The sequence below is a fragment of the Manis javanica genome, chromosome X (assembly GCF_040802235.1).
Source record: "Manis javanica isolate MJ-LG chromosome X, MJ_LKY, whole genome shotgun sequence".
NCBI lineage: Eukaryota > Metazoa > Chordata > Mammalia > Pholidota > Manidae > Manis > Manis javanica.
Window position 1 is genome coordinate 116,367,149 of NC_133174.1, and position 25,815 is coordinate 116,392,963.

The window sequence follows — 25,815 nt, forward strand, 5'->3', positions numbered from 1 at the left end:
TCCACACCTGCAAGAACCCAGCGCCTTGCGAAGGGGGTAAGATACAAGCTCCGGCCCGGCGGGACCCGAGCGCCCCTCACCCCGGCTCCTGGTGGGTGGAAAGAAACCGAAGCGTTTTTTTTTTTTTTTTTGTCGAGTGCTTTTTGGAAGCCTTAAAGGGACAGGGACCCAGTTGCTAGGGAGGCAGAGCGGCGGGACCGGTGAGCAGGTGCCTGGGACTGGCGCCTGAGGACAAAGAATATCTCGAATTTTTCCCTACGGGACCGGTGGGCGGATGCCTGAGACTGGCGCCTGAGGGCGGAGGAAATCGCGCCATTTTCCCCTTTTTTTTTCTCTTTTTGGCGAGTCCTTTTTGGAAGCCTTAAAGGGACAGGGACCCCGGTGCTAGGGAGGCAGGGCGGCGGGACCGGTGAGCGGGTGCCTGGGACCGGCACCTGAGGACAAAGAATATCGCGTGTTTTTCCCTGCGGGACTGTGGGTGGGTGCTTTTTGGAAGCCTTGAAGGGAAAGGGACCCCAGTGCTAGGGATGCAGGGCAGCAGGACCAGTCAGCGGGTGCCTGGGAACGGCGCCTGAGGACAAAAAAAATCGCATGTTTTTTCGTTTTTTTTTTTTTTGTTCTGTTCCCTCTCTCATTGTAGCTGTTGTTGTTTTGGTTTGGAGAGTGCTTTTTGGAAGTCTCAAACGGGCAGGACAGGACACTTAGAGCAGAGGTAGGGAATCTGGGGATCTCTGGGCAATCTAATCCCCTGGGTAACAGGGAGCACAGAGGCCCCTTATGGAGATAAATAGCCTCCTGGCCGCTCCCCCTCCAACAGGGCTCCACCACTTTGGAGGAGCAGCCACAGCCAGGCCACGCCCACAGCAACAGCGGAGATAAACTCTACAGCAAATGGGCAGGCAGCAGAAGCCCTGTCTGTGCACAGCTGACAAGCATAAGCCACTAGAGGTCGCTATTCTCCCAGGAGAGGAAGGCCACAAACCAACAAGAAGGGAAGCTCTTCCAGCTGTCACTCATACAGGTCTGCAAACTATCACTATCACCATGAAAAGGCAAAACTACAGGAAGACAAAGATCACAGAGACAAAACCTGAGAAGGAGACAGACCTAATCAGTCTCCCTGAAAAAGAATTCAAAATAAAAATCATGAACATGCTGACAGAGATGCAGAGAAAAATGCAAGAGCAATGGGATGAAGTCTGGAGGGATATCACAGATGTCAGGAAGGAGATCACAGAAGTGTAACAATCCCTGGAAGGATTTATAAGCAGAATGGATAAGATGCAAGAGGCCATTGAAGGAATAGAAGCCAGAGAACAGGAACGTATAGAAGCTGACATAGAGAGAGATAAAAGGAACTCCAGGAATGAAATAACACTAAGAGAAATATGTGACCAAGCCAAAAGGTATAATATTCGTATTATAGGGATACCAGAAGAAGAAGAAAGAGGAAAAGGGATAGAAAGTCTCTTTGAAGAAATAATTGCTGAAAACTTCCCCAAACTGGGGAGGATATAATCGAACAGACCATAGAATTACACAGAACACCAAAAAGAAAGGATCCAAGGAGGACAACACCAAGACACATAATAATTAAAATGGCAAGGACCAAGGACAAGGAAAGAGTTTTAAAGGCAGCTAGAGAGAAAAAGGTCACCTATAAAGGAAAACCCATCAGGCTAACATCAGACTTCTCGACAGAAACCCTACAGGCCAGAAGAGAATGGCATGATATACTTAATGCAATGAAACAGAAGGGCCTTGAACCAAAGATACTGTATCCAGCACGACTATCATTTAAATATGATGGCAGAATTAAACAATTCCCAGACAAGCAAAAGCTGAGTGAATTTGCTTCCCACAAACCACCTCTACAGGGCATCCTACAGGGACTGCTCTAGATGGGAGCACTCCTAAAAAGAGCACAGAACAAAACACACAACATATGAAGAATGGAGGAGGAGGAATAAGAAGGGAGAGAAGAAAAGAATCTCCAGACAGTGTATATAACAGCTCAATAAGCGAGCTAAGTTAGGCAGTAAGATACTAAAGAAGCTAACCTTGAACCTTTGGTAACCATGAATCTAAAGCCTGCAATGGCAATAAGTACATATCTCTCAATAGTCACCTAAATGTAAATGGACTTAATGCACCAATCAAAAGACACAGAGTAATAGAATGTATAAAAAAGCAAGACCCATCTATATGCTGCTTACAAGAAACTCACCTTAAACCCAAAGACAAGCATAGACTAAAAGTCAAGGGATGGAAAAACATATTTCAGGCAAACAACAGTGAGAAGAAAGTAGGGGTTGCAGTACTAATATCAGACAAAATAGACTTCAAAACAAAGAAAGTAACAAGAGATAAAGAAGGACACTACATAATGATAAAGGGCTCAGTCCAACAAGAGGATATAACCATTCTAAATATATATGCACCCAATACAGGAGCACCAGCATATGTGAAGCAAATACTAACAGAACTAAAGAGGGAAATAGATTGCAATGCATTCATTTTAGGAGACTTCAACACACCACTCACTCCAAAGGATAGATCCACCGGGCAGCAAAATAAGTAAGGACACACAGGCACTGAACAACACACTAGAACAGATGGACCTAATAGACATCTATAGAACTCTACATCCAAAAGCAACAGGATATACATTCTTCTCAAGAGCACATGGAATATGCTCCAGAATAGACCACATACTAGCTCACAAAAAGAGCCTCAGTAAATTCCAAAATATTGAAATTCTACCAACCAATTTTTCAGACCACAAAGGTATAAAAGTAGAAATAAATTCTACAAAGAAAACAAAAAGGCTCACAAACACATGGAGGCTTAACAACATGCTCCTAAATAATCAATGGATCAATGAGCAAATCAAAATAAAGATCAAGGAATACATAGAAACAAATGTCAACAACAACACTAAGCCCCAACTTCTGTGGGACGCAGCGAAAGCAGTCTTAAGAGGAAAGTATATAGCAATCCAGGCACATTTGAAGAAGGAAGAACAATCCCAAATGAATAGTCTAACATCACAATTATCGAAACTGGGAAAAGAAGAACAAATGAGGCCTAAAGTCAGCAGAAGGAGGGACATAATAAATATCAGAGAAGAAAAAAAAATTGAGAAGAATAAATCAATAGCAAAAATCAATGGAACCAAGAGGTGGTTCTTTGAGAAAATAAACAAAATAGATAAGCCTGTAGCCCAACTTATTAAGAGATAAAGAAAATCAACACAAATCAACAGAATCAGAAATGAGAAAGGAAACATCACAACAGACTCCACAGAAATACAAAGAATTATTAAAGACTACTATGAAAACCTATATGCCAACAAGCTGGAAAACCTAGAAGAAATGGACAACTTCCTAGAAAAATACAACCTCCCAAGACTGACCAAGGAAGAAACACAAAAGTTAAACAAGCCAATTACGAGCAAAGAAATTGAAACGGTAATCAAAAAACTACCCAAGAACAAAACCCCGGGGCCGGATGGATTTACCTCAGAATTTTATCAGACACACAGAGAAAACATAATACCCATTCTCCTTAAAGTGTTCCAAAAAATAGAAGAAGAGGGAATTCTCCCAAACTCATTCTATGAAGCCAACATCACCCTAATACCAAAACCAGGCAAAAACCCCACCAAAAAAGAAAATTACAGACCAATATCCCTGATGAATGTATATACAAAAATACACAATAAAATATTAGCAAACAGAATTCAACAGTATATCAAAAGGATCATGCACCATGACCAAGTGGGATTCATTCCAGGGATGCAAGGATGGTACAACATTCGAAAATCCATCAACATCATCAACCACATCAACAAAAAGAAAGACAAAAACGACATGATCATCCCATAGATGCTGAAAAAGCATCTGACAAAATTCAACATCTATTCATGATAAAAACTCTCAGCAAAATGGGAATAGAGGGCAAGTACCTCAACATAATAAAGGCCATATATGATAAACCCACAGCCAGGATTATACTGAACAGTGAGAAGCTGAAAGCATTTCCTCTGAGATCGGGAACAAGACAGGGATGCCCACTCTCCCCACTGTTATTTAACATAGTACTGGAGGTCCTAGCCATGGCACTCAGACAAAATAAATACAAGGAATCCAGATTGGTAAAGAAGAAGTTAAACTGTCACTATTTGCAGATGATATGATACTGTACATAAAAAACCCTAAAGTCTCCACTCCAAAACTACTAGAACTGATATCGGAATAGAGCAAAGTTGCAGGATACAAAATTAACACACAGAAATCTGTAGCTTTCCTATACACTAACAATGAATCTATAGAAAGATAAATCAGGAAAACAATTCCATTCACCATTGCATCAGAAAGAAAAAAATACCTTGGAATAAACCTAACCAAAGAAGTGAAAGACTTGTACTCTGAAAACTACAAGTCACTCTTAAGAGAAATTAAAGGGGACACTAATAAATGGAAACTCATCCCATGCTCATGGCTAGGAAGAATTAATATCGTCAAAATGGCCATCCTGCCAAAGCAATATACAGATTTGATGCAATCCCTATCAAATTACCAGCAACATTCTTCAATGAATTGGAACAAATAATTCAAAAATTCATATGGAAACACCAAAGACCCCGAATAGCCAAAGCACTCCTGAAAAAGAAGAATAAAGTAGGGGGGATCTCACTCCCCAACTTCAAGCTCTACTACAAAGCCATAGTAATCAAGACAATCTGGTACTGGCACAAGAACAGAGCCACAGACCAGTGGAACAGATTAGAGGCTCCATAAATTAACCCAAATATATATGGTCAATTAATATTTGATAAAGGAGCCATGGACATACAATGGCAAAATGACAGTCTCTTCAACAGATGGTGCTGGCAAAACTGGACAGCTACATGTAGGAGAATGAAACTGGACCATTGTCTAACCCCATATACAAAGGTAAACTCAAAATGGATCAAAGACCTGAATGTAAGTCATGAAACCATTAAACTCTTGGAAAAAAACATAGGCAAAAACCTCTTAGACATAAACATGAGTGACCTCTCCTTGAACATATCTCCCCGGGCAAGGAAAACAACAGCAAAAATGAGCAAGTGGGACTACATTAAGCTGAAAAGCTTCTGTACAGCAAAAGACACCATCAATAGAATAAAAAGGAACCCTACAGTATGGGAGAATATATTTGAAAATGACAGCTCCGATAAAGGCTTGAAATCCAGAATATATAAAGAGCTCACATGCCTCAACAAACAAAAAACAAATAACCCAATTAAAAAATGGGCAGAGGAACTGAATAGACAGTTCTCTAAAAAGGAAATACAGATGGCCAGGAGACACATGAAACAATGCTCCTCATTGCTAATCATCAGAGAAATGCAAATTAAAACTACAATGAGGTATCACCTCACACCAGTAAGGATAGCTGCCATCCAAAAGACAAACAACAACAAATGTTGGCGAGGCTGTGGAGAAAGGGGAACCCTCCTACACTGCTGGTGGGAATGTAAATTAGTTCAACCCTTGTGGAAAGCAGTATGGAGGTTCATCAAAATGCTCAAAACAGACCTACCATTTGACCCAGGAATTCCACTCCTAGGAATTTGCCCTATGAATGCAGCAATCAAGTTTGAGAAAGACAGATGCACCCCTATGTTTATCGTAGCACTATTTACAATAGCTAAGAATTGAAAGCAACCTAAATGTCCATCGGTAGATGAATGGATAAAGAAGATGTGGTACATATACACAATGGAATACTACTCAGCCATAAGAAGTGGAAAAATCCAACCATTTGAAGCAACATGGATGGAGCTGGAGAGTATTATGCTCAGTGAAATAAGCCAAGCGGAGAAAGAGAAATACCAAATGCTTTCACTCATCTGAGGAGTATAAGAACAAAGGAAAAACTGAAGGAACAAAACAGCAGTGGAATTACAGAACCCAAAAATGGACTAACAGGTACCAAAGGGAAAGGAAGTGGGGAGGAGGGGTGGGCAGGGAGGGATAACGGGGGGGGGGAAGAAGAAGGGGGCTATTAAGGTTAGCATGCATGGGGGGGAGGGAGAAAGGGGATGGGGTGCTGCACAACAAAGAGAGGACAAGTAGTGATTCTACATCATTTTGCTAAGCTGATGGACAGTAATCGTAATGTGGTTGTTATGGGGGACCTGCTATAGGGGAGAGCATAGTAAACATAGTATTCTTCATGTAAGTGTAAAGATTAAAAAAAAAAACAAAAGAAAGAAAGAAAGAAAGAAAGAAAGAAAAAGAAAAAAAAAAAGAGAGAGAGAGAGAATGAAAGAAAGAAAAAAAGAAAGAAAAAAAAAAAGAAAGAAAGAAAGAAAGAAAGAAAGAAAGAAAGAAAGAAAGAAAGAAAAAAGGGGGATTACTCCTTGATAGGATAAAACTATTGGTAAATCAACGATCAACGCATGCTTTAAATATCCATAATGTTGATCACTTAAAGGGTGTCAGATGATCAGCTATGGAGGTACTCTTTTCTGATAATATTCCTTTCTCTTAATAATAATAATAAAAAAAAAAGCAGTTCCTGTGTGCTGACCTCCAATGAGTTCTGCACAGTGGTATAGAGGGCATGTCAAAGTGTGGGCAAAGGGTCTGTTTGTTTCTATGCAGAAGATCAAGGCCTAGCTTGGATACCCAGAAAATGAACTAAGATACGATATGAGGAGGAGCTTCCGGCATCAGCACTCTCTGGAGGACTTGTGCCGGGGGATGATCATCAAAAAGCCTCCACAGGGATCTGGGCGATGCTGCGGTTGTGGCTGCGTCCACCCCACCGTTTCCTGGACTTGCCATTGGAATGAGGAGGGAGATGTCTAGGCTGGCATGCGCATACAGTGAGACAACGAATTTGACCGGATCTGTACTGTTGGAACTCAACCAGGAGTTGGGAGGGGTGCAAGTTGTAGCACTCCAAAATCTTATGACTATAGACTATCTACGGTTAAAAGAACATATGGGATGTGAACAGATCCCAGAAATGGGCTGCTTTAATTTGTCTGATTTCTCTCAGACTGTTCAAGTACATTTGGACAATATCCATCATATCATAGATAAATTTTCACAAATGCCTAGGGTGCCTAAATGGTTTTCTTGGCTTCACTGGAGATGGTTGGTAATTATAGATTTGCTTTGTTTATGTCACCGTATTCCTATTATGTTAATATGTGTGTGCAAATTAGTTAGTAGTTTAAAACCTATACATACTTTAGGTACTCTACAAGAAGATATGTCAAAGAAATAATCAATCCTCCCATGTTTTCTTCCATATGCTACCTCTATAGCTTTTCTTCTTTTTTCCTAATTACAACCCTTAAATAGAATTCGTGCCTCATATCGAATTTACCGAGTATCATAATTCCTCCAGGTGGTAAAGATACCTCGAGACAAGTGCTGGGCATAGAAGCCACAGGGCATAAATCTGCAAAGAAGTAAAAAGCTAACCTTTTCAAACAATATGACTTCTCTCTCACTTACCAACTTTACATTTCCCTGTATGACCCCAGAAGATGACTGGTTAGCCAGAGACGGGTAAGATTCCTCAAGGGAGGAACAACCTAAGACAGGCACAGTCGCAGGGGGGCCATCAGGTGAGAAATTGGGGATCAACAGAGGTGAGGCTCAGGACCCCCCCCCCTGCTTTGAGAGAAATCTTCTGCATCCGTGGATGTTTTGCTGCCCTTGTCTAGCTTTTATTAATACTTAGTTCATAGGCACACACCTGATCATCTACATTTGCCCTCTTATAGCACTAAACTATGTTTTCTACCTTTACCTTGCATCTACCTACCACTTCAGCATTTTATTAAAAATAAAAATAATAAGAAGAAGAAAGGGAGAACTGTGGGATCCACATATAAATCAAGTATAAAAATCAAACGAATATTCATATTTGACCTGATTGTTTATTGTTCATAATGCATGATCAAAACTGAAAGTTTCTGTGATGAATGCCCTTGTACTGTTCACCATGTAAGAATTTATTCACTACGTAAGAATTATTTCACCATGTAAGAACTTGTTTGTTATGCTTCCGAAGATTGGAGACTGACGAGAATTAGGCTTGAGATGGATTAATGATTGTACATTGAGCATTGACCCCCCTGTACTGAATTTTATTGTTGTTAACAACCATTTGATCAATAAATATGAGAGATGCCCTCTCAAAAAAAAAAAAAGAATACATAATGTGTGATTCCATTTATATGACATTATAGAATAAGGGAAAAACTATAGTGATACAAATCAGATCAAGGATTGCCTGAACCGAGCGGTTGGAGAAGTATTGAATAGGAAAGGTACAGGGAAAATACTGGGTACGAAGGACATGTGCTATATCTTTATTATGGTAATTGTTACACAGGCTTATAAATCTGTCAAAACTCATAGAAATGTACCCTTTTTGCTATGTATAAATAATGCCTTAAAAATGTTTATGGAAAAAATATAATTCAAGCTGAGAAAGTTAAAAAAAATAGATTATATAGATCAATGAATTACATCAAAATTTCTAATTTTCATACCATATCTAGAATTCTGTAATTTCTTCTGGAATCAAAAAGAAAAAGAAGAGAAGACCACAAAATATTCAGAGGAATGCAATCAAGATTCTTAAGAGCTTAAAAATCATATCCTGTGATGAACAATCGAGAGAAACTGAGTTGCTCAGCCAAGAAGAGGGGAAACATGAGGGTGAGATAAGGTAACAAAAGATATCTTCAAATATTTGATAACTGCTATGTGGGAAGTTAAGTGACTTGAAGTCCATGTAACTTCAGAAAGCTTATATGGACAATTAGATGAAAGTTACAATAGAAACTTTAAGGCTCAATATGAGAAAATACCTTCAAATAATTAGAGCTGTCCAAAAAATATCCTTAGCCCTAGAAATAAATAATTTGGTCAGGGGAAAGCAGTGCCAATTACTGTCATTTTCCACATTTCTTAAATAATTACCATGCAGCACCTTAATAATTTTGCATATCATTAAACATGTGTCAGTTTAACTTTTTTTGTGAATTTTATTGCTATACGAAAACGTGTTCTTGGATTCTCAGTTTTTAAATTTATTACTTACAAAGCTGATCCTCACTCGTACGTTAAAACAATTAGAATATTGCTCAACAATACTGTGTACTCTTGCTAAATGCTGTGGAAGAAGTGAAAAATTCATTGGATGTTTCTTTCATGGGCTAATTTCTTGTACATTTTACATCAAATTGATAGAACTCAATGTAAATATTTGAAAAAGCCATCTTCACATGCTGGCAGTATTACACTGCCTTTACAAATGAGAAAAAATGGTATTGCAATTAAGAGTTCACGTTATTTATTGTAATACTTTGTGTTACATTTTAAAATGTGAGTATACTCAGTTCAGATGTCAGGAAAAAGAGAAATCACTTTTATTATTAATGTCAATAAATCATATATATCAATTGTACAACTAGTTTCTTTGTTATCCTTGTTTTGAAATCAGAAAATTATTCAAGTGCATGTACATGAGTCATAAATATGCAATTACATGAATCACAAATATAACCTCCCACATATGTAGGTTTCTGTTTTACTTTTTTAAAAGCCATCTTAACCATTTTTAGATGTACAGTTCAGTGGCATTAAATACATTCAGTAATATTGTACAACCACAACCATTATCCATCTCTGTAACTCTATCTTGTAAAGCTGAAACTCTATACCCATTAAATGAATCCATAATCTCTTCTCTCCCAGCCCTTAACAACTACCATTCAACTTTCTGTCTATATGATTTTCATTACTCTAAGTAACTCATATAAGTGGAATCATGTATTATTTGCCTTTTAGCACTTAGAATAATGTTCTCAAGTTCATCCATGTTGTAGTATGTCATAATTTCCTTCTTTTTAATGGTGAATAATAATCCATTGTATGTATATACCACATTTTGCTTATCCATTTATCCATAAACAGACACTTTGGTGGTTGCTACATTTAACCTCTTGTGAATAATGCTGCTAAGAAAACATGGGTGTACAAATATCATTTTGAAACCATGCTTTCAATTCCTTGCATATATACCCAGATGTGGAATTTCTGGATCAGATGGCAGTCCTATTATTAATTTTTGAGAAATTGTCATAATGTTTCCCATAGTGGATGCATAATTTTACAGTCCCACCAATATTGCACAAGGGTTCCAATTGCTCTACATCTTTGCCAACACTTCTTATTTTCTATTTTTTTCATAAAAGCCATTCTAGTGGCTCTGAAGTGGTATATTATTGTGGTTTTGATTTGCATTTTCCTAATGATTAGTGATGTTGAGCATCTTTTCATGCACTTATTGGATATCTGTATATCTTCATTGGACAAACATCTATTTAAGTCCATCCATTTTCAATCAGATTGTATTGGTATTTTTGTTGTTGCATTTTTTGTGTTTTCTATATATTCTAGATATTAACCTCCTTATCCAATACATAATTGGCAAATATTTTCTCCCATTCTGTTGGATGTCTTTTTACTCTATTGATAATATTTTTTATGATAAAAATATCTTTAATTTTCATTAATTCAATTTGTCTACCTTTTGTTTCCTGTGCCTTTAGTATCATATTCAGGAAATCATAGCTAAATTCAATGTCATGAAGCTATTGCCCTGATTTTCTTCAAAATTTTATAGTTCAAGGTCTTATGCTTAGATCTTTGGTCCATTTTGAGTTAATTTTTGTATATGCTGTTCAAGGTCCAACTTCATTTTTTTCTTGTGAATATCCAGTTTTCCCAGCACCATTTGTTATAAAGACTGTCCTTTCCCCATTGGATGGTCTTGGCACTCTTGTCAAAAATCATTTGAAGATGCATGTCAGCGTTCATTTCTGGGCTCTCCATTCTATTCCATTGGTCTGTATGTCTTGTCAGTATGCCAGTACCACACTATTTTAATTACTGTAACTTTGCAGTAAGTTTTGGAATTATGAGGTGTGAGTCTTTCAGCTTTGTTCTGCTTTTTCAAGATTGTTTTGGTGATTAGAAGTCCTTTGAGATTCCATGTGACTTAGGATGTGTTCTCATATTACTACAAAAACATCACTGGGAATTTGAAGAGATTGCATCAAATTTGTAGATCATTTTGGGTTGTATGGACATCTTAATAATAGTCTTCCAATCCATAAACATATGTTTCCATTTATTTATATATTCTTTCATTGTTTTTCAGCAATGTTTTATACTTTCATTTTAAAAGTGTTTCACCTCCTTTTTTTTATTCCTATGTACTTTATTATCTTTTATGCTATTGCAAATGGAAATGTTTTCTTAATTTTCTATTCAGATTGCTTATTGTTAGTGTATAGAGATGTAACTGCTTTTTGTATGTTGATTTTGTATTCTCAAATGTAGATAAATTTATTCTTAGTTCTAAGAGTTTTTTGGTGGAGTCTTTAGGGTGTTCTATATATCAGAAGGTGTCATCTGCAAACAGAGAAAACTTAACATCTTCCTTTCCAATTTAAATACCTTCTATTTATTTTTTCTTTCCTCATTTATCTAGCTTGGATTTCCAGTACTACATTAAATAGGAATTGTTAAGATTGGGCATCCTTCCTTTGTTTCAGATATTAGAGGAAAGTTTCCAGTTTTTCATTGTCAACTATTATGTTAATTATGTGCTTTTCATATATAGCCTTTGTTTAATTGAGCCAAGTCCTTTCTATACATAATTTGTTGACAGAGTTTTTATCATGAAAAGATGTTGAATTTTCTCAAATGCTTTTTATGTCTGCATTGAAATGATCATATAATTTTTGTTCTTCAGTCCCTTAATGTGATGTATGACATTTAATAATTTCTGTATGTTGAAACGTCTTGCACCCCAAGGATAAATCCCGCTTAATCATGATGTACAATTCTTTCAATGTGCTGCTGAATTCAATTTGCTAATATTTTGTTGAGGATTTTTGTACCATGTTCTTCAGTGATATTGGCCTGTAGCTTTCATTTTTTGCCACATCTTTGTCCAGCTTTGGAAAAAGGGTGATGCTGGTAGGCGGAGCCAAGATGGCAGTGTGAGTAGGACAGTGGGAATCTCCTCCCAAAAAGAGATATATTTTTGAAAATACAACAAATACAACTAATCCTAAAAGAGAGACCAGAAGACACAGGACTACAGCCAGACTACATCCACACCTGTGAGAACCCAGCACCTGGTGAAAGGGGTAAGATACAAGCCCCAGCCTGGTGGGACCCAAGCACCCCTCACCCCAGCTCCCAGCAGGAGGAGAGTAGTCAGAGCTGGGAGGGAGAGGGAGCCCAGGACTGCTAAACACCCAGCCCTAGCCATCCGCACCAGAGTGCAGACATAGTGCATGCATAGGGTGCTGGAAACTAGGGAAACAGGACAGCAAGACCTTTGAGTTGGTCCCGAAGCCGGTGCCCCTGTGACAAAGAAAAGCAAGTGCTTTTTGAAAGTCTTAAAGGGACAGGGATGCCACAGCTGGATGGAAGCTTCCCAGGTCAAAGTCTAGCAGCTGGAAATTCCAGGGAACCCCGGGCACACTAACACCCTGGGCAACAGCTCTGAGACACCTCACGGAGGTAAACAGCCAAACAGCCCCCTGTCAATTAACCCTCCAGGGCCCCGCCATAGCAGAGCAGCAGCCTGAGGCTGGCCACGCCCACAGCAAGGGAGCTTCCTCCATACCAGCCTGGCAAGATACAGACACCCAGTCTACATGCAATTACCCAACACAAGCCACTGGGGGTCACAGTTGTCCCAGTAAAAAAAGGCCAGGAGCTAGTGAAAAGCCTTGGCCCTCCCAGCTGACAGAAAGTAAATAGCTCACCATTGCACCTATAAACATGAAAAGGCAAAAAAATTTGGTCCAGACAAGACTAACCCAGACACCTTCGGCATCTGCTACATCTTCCCCTGAGAAGGAACCTGGGGAGATAGATTTAACCAGTCATCCTGAAAAAGAATTCAAAACCAAAGTCATAACCATGCTGACGGACTTGCAGAGAAATATGCAAGAACTAAGGAAGGAGAATACAGAAATAAAACAAGCTCTGGAAGAACTTCAAAACAGAATGGACGAGATGCAAGAGACCATTAATGGACTAGAAAACAGAGAACAGGAATGCAGAGAAGCTGATGCAGAGAGAGATAAAAGGATCTCCAGGAATGAAAGAATTTTAAGAGAACTGAGTGACCAATTGAAACGGAACAATATCCGCATTGTAGGGGTACCAGAAGAAGAAGAGAGAAAAAGGGATAGAAAGTGTCTTTGAAGAAATAATTGCTGGAAACTTCCCCAAACTAGGGGAGGAAATGGCCTCTCAGACCACAGAGGTACACAGAACTCCCATGACAAGGGATCCAAGGAGGGCAACACCAAGACACATAATAATTAAAATGGCAAAGATCAAAGACAAGGACAAAGTATTAAAGGCAGCCAGAGAGAAAAAAAAAGGTCACCTACAAAGGAAAACCCATCAGGCTATCATCAGACTTCTCAACAGAAACCCTACAGGCCAGAAGAAAATGGCATGATATACTTAATGCAATGAAACAGAAGGGCCTCGAACCAAGATTACTGTATCCAGCACGATTATCATTTAAATATGGAGGGATTAAACAATTCCCAGACAAGCAAAAGTTGAGGGAATTTGCCTCCCACAAACGACCTCTACAGGGCATCTTACTGGGACTGCTCTAGATGGGAGCATTCCTAAAAAGAGCACAGAACAAAACACCCAACATTTGAAGAAGGGAGGAGGAGGAATAAGAAAGAAGAGAAATAAAGAATTATCAGACCCTGTTTGTAATAGCTCAATAAGTGAGTTAAGTTAGACAGTAAGATAGTAAAGAAGCTAACCTTGAACCTTTGGTAACCACAAACTTAAAGCCTGCAATGGCAATAAGTATATACCTTTCAATAATCACCCTAAATGTAAATGGACTGAATGCACCAATCAAAAAACACAGAGTAATAGAATGGATAAAAAAGCAAGACCCATCCATATGCTGCTTACAGGAGACTCACCTCAAACCCAAAGACATGCACAGACTTAAAGTCAATGGATGGAAAAAGTTATTTCATGCAAACAACAGAGAGAAAAAAGCAGGTGTTGCAATACTAGTATCAGACAAAATAGACTTCAAAATAAAGAAAGTAAAAAAAGATAAAGGACATTAAATAATGATAAAGGGCTCAGTCCAACAAGAGGATATAACCATTATAAATATATATGCACCCAATACAGGAGCACCAACATATGTGAAACAAATACTAACAGAATTAAAGGAGGAAATAGAATGCAATGCATTCATTCTGGGAGACTTCAACACACCACTCACTCCAAAGGACAGATCCACCAGACAGAAAATAAGTAAGGACACAGAGACACTGAACAACACACTAGAACAGACAGACCTAATAGACATCTGCAGAACTCTACACCCAAAAACAACAGGATACACATTCTTCTCAAGTGCACATGGAACATTCTCCAGAATAGACCACATACTAGGCCACAAAAAGAGCCTCAGTAAATTCAAAAAATTGAAATCCTACCAACCAACTTTTCAGACGACAAAGGCATAAAACTAGAAATAAACTGTACAAAGAAAGCAAAAAGGCTCACAAACACATGGAGGCTTAACAACATGCTCCTAAATAATCAATGGATCAATGACCAAATCAAAATGGAGATCCAGCAATATATGTAAACAAATGACAACAACAACACAAAGCCCCAACTACTGTGGGATACAGCAAAAGCAGTTTTAAGAGGAAAGTATATAGCAATCCAGGCATATTTAAAGAAGGAAGAACAATCCCAAATGAATGGTCTAATGTCACAATTATCGAAATTGGTAAAAGAAGAACAAATGAGGCGTAAGGTCAGCAGAAGGAGGGACATAATAAAGATCAGAGAAGAAATAAATAAAATTGAGAAGAATAAAACAATAGCAAAAATCAATGAAACCAAGAGCTGGTTCTTCGAGAAAATAAACAAAATAGATAAGCCTCTAGCCAGACTTATTAAGAGGGAAAGAGAGTCAACACAAATCAACAGAACCAGAAACGAGAAAGGAAAAATCACGATGGACCCCACAGAAATACAAAGAATTATTAGAGAGTACTATGAAAACCTATATGCTAACAAGCTGGGAAACCTAGGAGAAATGGACAACTTCCTAGAAAAATACAACCTACCAAGACTGACCCAGAAAGAAACAGAAAATATAAACAGACCTATTACCAGCAACAAAATCGAAGTGGTAATCAAAAAACTACCAAAGAACAAAACCCCCGGGCCAGATGGATTTACCTCGGAATTTTATCAGACATACAGGGAAGACATAATACCCATTCTCCTTAAAGTTTTCCAAAAAATAGAAGAGGAGGCAATACTCCCAAACTCATTCTATGAAGCCAACATCACCCTATTACCAAAACCAGGCAAAGACCCCACCAAAAAAGAAAGCAACAGATCAATATCCCTTATGAACGTTGATGAAAAAATACTCAACAAAATATTAGCAAACCAAATTCAAAAATACATCAAAAGGATCCTACACCATGACCAAGTGGGATTCATCCCAGGGATGCAAGGATGGTACAACATTCAAAAATCCATCAATATCATCTACCACATAAACAAAAAGAAAGACAAAAACAACATGATAATCTCCACAGATGCTGAAAAACATCAATAAAATTCAACATCCATTCATGATAAAAACTCTCAACAAAATGGGTATAGAGGGCAAGTACCTCAACATAATAAAGGCCATATATGATAAACCCACAGCCAACATCATACTGAACAAGGAGAGGCTGAAAGATTTTCCTCTGAGATCGAGAACAAGACAGGGATGCCCACTCTCCCCACTGTTATTCAACATAGTACTGGAGGTCCTAGCCACGGCAATTAGACAAAACAAAGAAATACAAGGAATCTAGATTGGTAAAGAAGAAGTTAAACTGTCACTATTTGCAGATGACATGATATTGTACATAAAAAACCCTAAAGACTCCACTCTGAAACTACTAGAGCTAATATCAGAATTCAGCAAAGTTGCAGGATACAAAATTAACACACAGAAATCTGTGGCTTTCCTATACACTAACAATAAACTAACAGAAAGAGAAATCAGGAAGACAATTCCATTCACCATTGCATCAAAAAGAATAAAATACCTAGGAATAAACCTAACCAAGGAAGTGAAAGACCTATACCCTGAAAACTATAAGACACTCAAGAGAAATTAAAGAGGTCACTAACAAATGGAAACTCATCCCATGCTCTTGGCTAGGAAGAATTAATATCATCAAAATGGCCATCCTGCCCAAAGCAATATACAGATTTGATGCAATCCCTATCAAATTACCAACAGCTTTCTTCAATGAACTGGAACAAATAGTTCAAAAATTCATATGGAAACACCAAAGACCCTGAATGGCTAAAGCAATCCTGAGAAGGAAGAATAAAGTGGGGGGATCTCACTCCCCAACTTCAAGCTCTACTACAAAGCCACAGTAATCAAGACAATTTGGTACTGGCACAAGAACAAAGCCACAGACCAATGGAACAGAATAGAGACTCCAAACATTAACCCAAACATATATGGTCAACTAATATTCGATAAAGGGGCCATGGACATACAATGGGGAAATGACAGTCTCTTCAACAGATGGTGCTGGCAAAACTGGACAGCTACATGTAGGAGAATGAAACTGGACCATTGTCTAACCCCATATACAAAGGTAAACTCAAAATGGATCAAAGACGTGAATATAAGTCATGAAACCATAAAACTCTTAGAAAAAAACATAGGCAAAAATCTCTTAGACATAAACATGAGTGACATCTTCTTGAACATATCTCCCCGGCCAGGGAAACAAATGGAAAAATAAACAAATGGGACTATATCAAGATGTAAAGCTTCTGTACAGCAAAGGAAACCATCAATAGAACAAAAAGGTATCCTACAGTATGGGAGAATATATTCATAAATGACAGATCCGATAAAGGGTTGACATCCAAAATATATAAAGAGCTCACACACCTCAAGAAAGAAAAAGCAAATAATCCAATTAAAAAATGGGCAGAGGAGCTGAATAGACAGTTCTCTAAAGAAGAAATTCAGATGGCCAACAGACACATGAAAAGATGCTCCACATCACTTGTCATCAGAGAAATGCAAATTAAAACCACAATGAGATATCATCTCACACTAGTAAGGATGGCTACCATCCAAAAGACAAACAACAACAAATGTTGGCAAGGTTGTGGAGAATGGGGAACCCTCCTACACTGCTGGTGGGAATGTAAATTAGTTCAACCATTGTGGAAAGCAGTATGGAGGTTTCTCAAAATGCTCAAAAAGAAATACCATTTGACCCAGGAATTCCACTTCTAAGAATTTACCCTAAGAATGAAGCATTCCAGTTTGAAAAAGCCAGATGCACCCCTATGTTTATTGCTGCACTATTAACAATAGCCAAGATATGGAAGCAACCTAAGTGTCCATCAGTAGATGAATGGATAAAGAAGATGTGGTACATATACACAATGGAATATTACTCAGCCATAAGAAAAAAACAGATCCTACCATTCGCAACAACATGGATGGAGCTAGAGGGTATTATGCTCAGTGAAATAAGCCAGGCGGAGAAAGACAAATACCAAATGATTTCACTCATATGTGGAGTATAAGAACAAAAGAAAACTGAAGGAAGAAAACAGCAGCAGAAGCACAGAACCCAAGAATGGACTAACAGTTACCAAAGGGAAAGGGACTGGGGAGGACGGGTGGGAAGGGAGGGATAAGGGTGGGAAGAAAAGAAAGGGGGCATTACAATTAGCATGTATAGTGTTGGGGGGGCACCGGGAGGGCTGTGCAACACAGAGAAGACAAGTAGTGATTTTACAGCATCTTACTATTTTGATGGACAGTGACTGTGAAAGGAGATGTCGGGGGGACTTGGTGAAGGGTGGAGCCTAGTAAACATAATGTCCTTCATGTAATTGTAGATTAATGATACCAAAATAAAAATAAAAAAATAAAATAGCAGGGTGATGCTGTCATAATAAAATAAGTTTGGAAGTGTTCTCTCTTCCTCTATTTTCTAGAATAATTTAAGAAGTATTAGCATTTATTCTTCTTTAAATGTTTGGTAAAATTTATCCATGAAACCATCTGTTCCTTGGTTTTTCTGTTAGGAATCTTTTTATTACTAATTCAGTCTCCTTATTTGTTACTGGTCCATTCAGATTTCTTCTTGATTCAGTCTTGGTTGGTCATATGTTTCTATGAATTTATCCATTTCTTCTATTTTGTCAAATATATTGACATATAACTCTTTATAATCATCTCTTATGCTCTCTATTTCTGTGGGATCGAAATGTAATATCTTTCATTTCTGATTGTATTTTTGTGTCTTCTCTCTTTTTTACTTAGTCTAAAAGTTTGTCAATTTTGTCAGTCTTTTCAAGAAACCAACTCTTAGTTTTTTCAAAAATTTTAAGAACATTTCTATTCCTTATTTCATTTATTTCTAATTTAATATTTATTATTTCTTTTCTTCTGCAGCTGTCTGGCTTGGTTTGTTCTTTTTCTAGTTCCCTGACATGAAAGTTAGAGTAGATCTTTCTTCTTTTCTTATCATAGGCATTAATCAATATGAACTTCCCTCTGAGTATTCATTTTGCTATATTGCATAAGTTTCAGCATGTTGTGTTTTCATTTTTGTTCATCTTGAGAAATTTTCAAATTTATTCTTTGATTTTTCTGATTTTCATTGATCCAATGGGTTGTTCTTGACACAAAGAAATTTTCTGATTTCTTCTTTGACCCAGTTGACTATGTTGTTTAATTTCCATGTATTTGTGAGTTTTCCCAATTTCCTTTTGTTATTGATTTCTAGTTTTTTCCAGTATTCTATAAACAGAAGACTGGATAAATAAATTAACATATAGTCAAATAATGGTAAACTATATAACAATTAAAATGAATAAGTAATAATTACATGAAACAACAGGCATGAATATTTCAAACACAGTGCTTAGCAAAAAAACAACCACAACAGTTCATACAGTATAATTTAAGTTATATACAGTTCAGAAAAAAACTAATATATGGTGTTAGAAGTAAGGATAGTGGTTGCTTTTAGGGAATAGTGTGGAGATTGTGACTGGGAAGTACACAAGAGTAACTCTGGTGTGCTGGCAATGCTCTATTTCCTGATTTGGGGAGTGTATTAACACAGATGTATTAACTTTTTAATAATTAATTGAATTATGATATGTGTACTTCTTCATACTATCCAATAAAAATTAAATATAAATACAGTAGACAAGTATTATTAGTTTATTAGAAGTGTATCATTTTCTAGATTTCAGATTTAAACGTACAAGAATTGTACAACAGACTGGCCATAAATGATAGGGTTCTTTGGAATTTGGGTATAATGGGCAAAGAGATAGAGAAACATAGTTTTTTAAAGTTTAGCTTGGCAGGTGCCCTTCTTGGTGCCATTAAGACGTTTGAAACAGTGAGGAATCTTTATACTAGTCTAAATGCAAATAATAGTTAAAACTCTTGATGGAAAATGTCTTGTAACTGATCAAGAGCCCATTTGAGTTGCCACTAACACTTCTTAAAATCAGACATTTTAAAAATAGAAATCTGTATTTTATTGTTTCAATTTGTATATGCAGGTAGTAAGTTTCAGTTCTCCATACATGCTATTTTAGGACAGTCATCCATAACTTTAAGATAGGAAGCATATGCTACCAATTTCTCAAGAGATATTCAGGATATAGTGTAAGATTTTTTTCCAATAAGAGTAACAAATCAATCCGATGTTTTAGACATAATTTTGATTTGTAATGCCCTTATTCTATCTTCAGTATCTTTCCCATAGACAGCTCAGAGTTTCAAGAAATGTTCCATTGTCATTCTTTTCTTATTTTGAAAAATAGTATTCTTTTTCTCATATTACTTGCTTCATATTTCAAGTATGGTTTTGGTCATATACATGCTCATGAAACTTCATTTCTAATATCACAATTACTATGAAATCATGGTGTTTTAATTTCAATATGTTAATGTTCTTATGAAAATGATTTGGGTTAATTCTGCTGTGTTGGGGTCTTCAGGAGACTGTGCTATGTTGATCAACCTATGATTTTCAACACTGGCAGAAAAAAAAGACATGGTTAAATATGTACTGTGAAGGAAAGAGGAAATAGTAGATAATCTTAAAAAAAGAAAACAATTGAGTGTGATCACTTGTGTGCACGATTAGTACAAAGCCAAACTTAATCTGAATTTGTGAAAAATCTGAGTCAGAATTTCCTAAAGTAATTTTTATGATATTCTGTTAACTACTAACAACGTTGGTATTTTCCAGAACATTGAACGTAAAATGTTGACCCAAGTAATTAATTAAAAATATGGCAATATGACTTCAAAGATCAAAAGGCTCTTAAAGCAGTGTTTATCAAAATTTCCTGAGATACATGCTAAAAGTAAAGACAGGGTTCCACCTACAAAAATGCAGAATAAGGCCTCTATATTTTAACAGGCTTCCTGAAGTATGCTGATGTACAGTAAAGCTTGACAACTACTGTCTTAGAGAACCACAGTCTACTGTGGCTTTATCATTTCCTAGATGGAGAACTGAGACTCCCACATAGCCAGTTAGAACAGAGACAGGATGCTAACTGAGCTTGCCCAGGCTTTTAATCTTTCACAATGCCATGGTACTCCTTATGGCGATTTGTCATTCACAAATACTTTTAGAAATAATCATGTATTTCATCCCTTCAACATTCTGAAAGGTAGGAAGGTCAAGTTATTATTCATCCGCACAGCACAAATAATATATGTATGAATGTACATTTATCCAATCATTATCTTGAATATGATGGGCTCTGTAGAGGGAGCTTTTGAATAGTTTTTTTTTCTTGTTGCTTGTGAGAGATGTTGTGGTGTACTGTACAACTCCCCCTTCTGGATGGAAGTACTCATTCCTTTAGCTGCCAGGAGTGTAGGCTGCTGATGGCCTGCAGCTGAGTTCCAAAAAAGGCATTGCCTTGAACAGGCCACAACCCCTTCCCAGACACAACCTCAGTTCAGTGACTGCCTGGGTTACAGAGGTTCAGCTGTCTTGCTTCAATTTGGAACAATCTGGAAGGGCCATGCCAATTCTCTTAGAATGGTTAAAGCTTTTTTTGCTATTATTCAACTCACCCTCTACCAGGTCTGCTGTTCTTCACCCCTCACATATATTCCCAGGAGCATTTACCTATAAATCTCCTGCATTTAAATTTCTGCTTAAGAGTCTGCTTCCCAGAGAAGTTTGCATGGGACACCTCTGAATGAAATCTTGTGCAGATCACTCAGCCTTTTCAGCCATTCTCATGTAGAACAAGAAGTAATTACTGATTTCAGGAATTAAACTTTCTAGTGGAGAATACTTCCGATTTTATTTAAATTTAAAGTTCTTCTTTCCCCTAGCTTGAACCTCTTTCAGGCTTAGATGCCCACTGTGGGAGACAAAGTCATGTTTGGTTTCTTTTTTTCATAGTTTTGCCTTTCCTTTCATTCCAGTGGCTCTGAATCCCTCCAGAAAAGGGCCCAGATGAAAGGCGGGATCAGAATGAAAGGGAATAATAATCTTACATGAAAACAGCCTGAGTGTCCATTGATGGGTGAATGGGTACAAAAAATGTGCTACATATAAAAAAAGAATATTATTCAACCATAAAAAAGAAAGCACCCAGTCATTTGAGACAGCATGGATGGACATTGAGACATTATGCTAAATGAAGTAAGTCAGACAAGGAAAGACAAATACTATATAACCTCTGTTATATGTGGAATCTGAAAAAAAAATCATAAAAAGTACACATTGGTGTGGTTGCCAGGAAGGGAGTAGGGGTTGGTGAGTTACCTCAAGGTCAAAAGATACAAACTTCCAGTTGTAAGATAAATAAGTCATAGGGATGTAATGTACAGCATGGTGACTACACTTAATACAGTATTATATATTTGAAAGTTGCTAAGAGAGTAGATCTTAAAAGTTCTCATCACTAGAAAAAAATGTAACTGTGGTGATGGATGTTAACTAAGCATTATGGTAATCACTGTGCTATATACATACATCAAATCATTATGTTGTATACTTGAAATTAATGCAAGGTTATCCATCACTTATACAATAAATAAATAAATGTAGAAAAAAAGAGAATAGTCTTAAATAGTTGCAATGTTTGCTATCTGGCATTAGCATCCTATAGGCAGCAAGTGTATTGCACTCTTCTCATAGGACATTTAATGATTTTTTAGATTTTTATTATGGGTATTCTCAAATACAGACAAAACTAAATATTAAAATGAAATCACACTTCCTGCTTTGACAGTTATCAATCTTTTGCCAATATTGTTTCATCTATATCCTCTGCCTTTTACTACTTATTTATATATTTATTTATGTTTTCATCTATTTGCTTGCTTCCTTGTTTGTTTATTTCTGGTGCATCTTATAGCAATCCCTGACCTAATATTTCACTCCTGAATACTGTAGATTTTATTGCCAACAGAAAGCATATTTTAAAAATAAACTATAATACCATTATAGCATCTAAAACAATTAATAATAATTTGTCAACATCATCTAATAGCAAGTTGTATTCACATTTCCTTAACTGTTTCAAGAGATATTTATTAATTTTTCAAAAATAGCATCTAAACAAGAGTTTGTGTGTGGTTGATAAATGTCTCATTTCATTTCTTCCAATCTTTTTTTCCCCATGACATGCATTTGCTAAAGAAATAAGGTCATAAGTAGTGACTCTGTGGCATCTTACTACACTGATGAACAGTGACTGCAATGGGGCATCGGGGGCAACTTGATAATATGGGTGAATGTAGTAACCAGATTGTTTTTCATCTGAAACCTTCATAAGACTGTATATTAATAATATCTTAATAAAAAATTATAAATACAAAAAGTTCTATTCACCAAAAAAAAAGAAAGAAGGCCATTTGTCCTGTAGAATTTCAACATTCTGGATCAGTTTAGTACAAATGTGTTCTTTAAAGATTTTATCTCTCCTATAGTTATTCTTGTAAAGCAGGTGTTTAGATTTAAAAACAGATTAGATTTAGTTTCAGTTTGTTGGCAAGAATCCCTCATAGGTGGTCCTACACATCTGTTATTACATCACCTTAGGAAGCACATATGTGTGGTTATCCCACTTTTAGTGATGTTAAGATTGATTAATGAGTTCAGGTATTATCAGCTGTTTCCATCCATTATAAAGTTCTTCCATCAACTTTTCAGAAAATGATTTAACATCCATTGATGATCCATTGTCTAGATCCATTATTTCCTTAGAAGATGCAAATAGGTCATATTCAAATTCTTTGACTCCTGCATCTATTGGCTAGGATTCTTCTATAAAGAGAAACTGTCCCTCATGAACTATTCATAACTTGGAAATATAATTTATACAATAAAGGTAGAAAGACATAGTTATTCTCTCTGCTTACCAATTTTCAGGATCATGTTGTTGGCAGGCTAGCAACCTACAAAGATGACTGTATTTGTTTTCTAGGGCTGCCATAACAAATTACCACAAATGGGTGGATTGAAACAACAAAATTGTACTCTATTAGATTTCTAGAGGCTAGAAGTCCAAAATCAAAGTGTTGGCAGATATATGCTTCTTTTGAAGGATCTAGAAAAGAACCCTTCCTTCCCTTTTCCTAGCTTCTGTTGATGGCTGACAACCCTTGACTTGTAGCTGCATTGCTCCAACTCATGCATCCATCTTCATATTACTGTCTTCCCTCTATTTGTGTTTTTGTGTGCCTGTGTAACTCTGTCTCTCACTCCTTGTAAGGACCACACCATTGGATTTATGGCCCACCCTAATGAGGTATGACCTCATCTCAATACCATCTGCAAAGACCTTAGTTCCAAATAAGACTATATTCACAGGTACTGTGGGATTAGGACCACAACATATCTTTGGGGGAGATACAATTCAACCAACAACAATAATCAGTGAAGTTTTTTGTTGTTGTTTTCATCATTATTTTAAAAGTACCATTATGACCTCATTATATATGTTATTTGATATGGTTCAATGCATTGCAATTATCAATAGTGATGCTCAAATTGGCACATCTTTGGTCAGTGGGAGTCTTTCAGATTAGCTCCTCTATCCTGTTGACATGACCTCACTAGTCTTTCACAGTTTCCTTACTGTGTAGTATGACAAGATTTCCCAGGTTCATCCTACCCATTTTCTGTCCCAGACCTGCAATCAGTCATTTCTCCAAGAAAATCATATTTTGAGACCTCTGCCAAGGTTACATGTGTTGATACAGTTTTAGACTCTTTCAGTGGACAGAAATAGATACATATATATCTTTGAAAATGAAAACGTAATCATTTTATTTCCAATTACATTTGTGACTGCTTTTGGTTCTCTGATTTTAATATTTTGACCTCTTTTTCTTCCTCTGAAAATATTGGTAAGTAAAGGCATTTATGTACTCATTTATTTTGCCTAATATATATGAATGTTCATTTTTAAAATAACTGTTTTATCACTACTAACATAAGAACACCAAATTCGATATTCAGATTTCTTTGCAGTTCCTTTTGTCCTTACTCTGTATCCCACTAAGGATATACAGCACCAAATAATTGTGTTTCAAAGCTGTTCCACATCTCCAACTTGATATATATCTAGGTTTATTTGCTTTTTATGTTATTTGGATTTAATTTTTGTCATTCTTAATTACATGAAGCATTTACAGGTACCATAGGAAAACTATTTCTCTAACTTGTAACACACCTGACATCAAATGCATGGGTTTTGCAAACCAAGCAGATGCCAAATGTGTGGGTTTTGAACACCAGTCAGACACCAACTGGATGTCCTACAATTTAATTCATTCAGGTAAGGCCTTATCTGTGACACATGTCACCAAATATTTACTATCTCTTCAATTCATGCCCTGGCATGTTATGCCATATTTTTTCAAATTTGTGAAACATTTCTATTTCCTTTGCCTTGAATCAAGGCAGTATTGAGCACCATACTCCTTAATTGGATGAAGGGTTTTCAAAATAAGGTTCTTCAGAGTATGTCAAATTTTGACTTAAGATTATTGAGATATGCAGGAAATGAAAAGCCCAAGACAAAGGAAATAATAAGGCAACCTATTGTATAATATACTTTCCCTTAGATTTAAAAAATCTGTATGTATGAAACAGTTACAGTTCAAATCTAAAATCCAGTCTAGGTGCATTTAAACTGTAGATACACAATAAACATTTATAATATTAAATTCAATATAACCCAAGCTTTTCTAAAGTGTCAAAACCTCTCTAGAGCAAGTTATTGAGCATATCTTTCTACATATCTATCATTAGACATAACTTCACTTTAATGTTAAAATTAACTGGCTAATGTTGACAGGCAAAGTTAGAATTTTGGCTTCAAAGTATAAATGCGGTTGTGCCATTCTGTTTCTGGGGTGACACTGCATGCAACCATGAGCTATACATGTGTGAGCTTTGTACAAAAGGTCAAAGAATGTAAAGGCAGTGAATGTAAATTAGGAAAACCGGTGAAAAAATAACAGACTAACGGTAATCTTCATAGTATCTAAATGTATATTCTGTGAAAGCAAAACATAGGAACACTATCGCTGGAGTGGACCTTGAAGGCTAGCATGAGCCAAAGATCTTTGGAT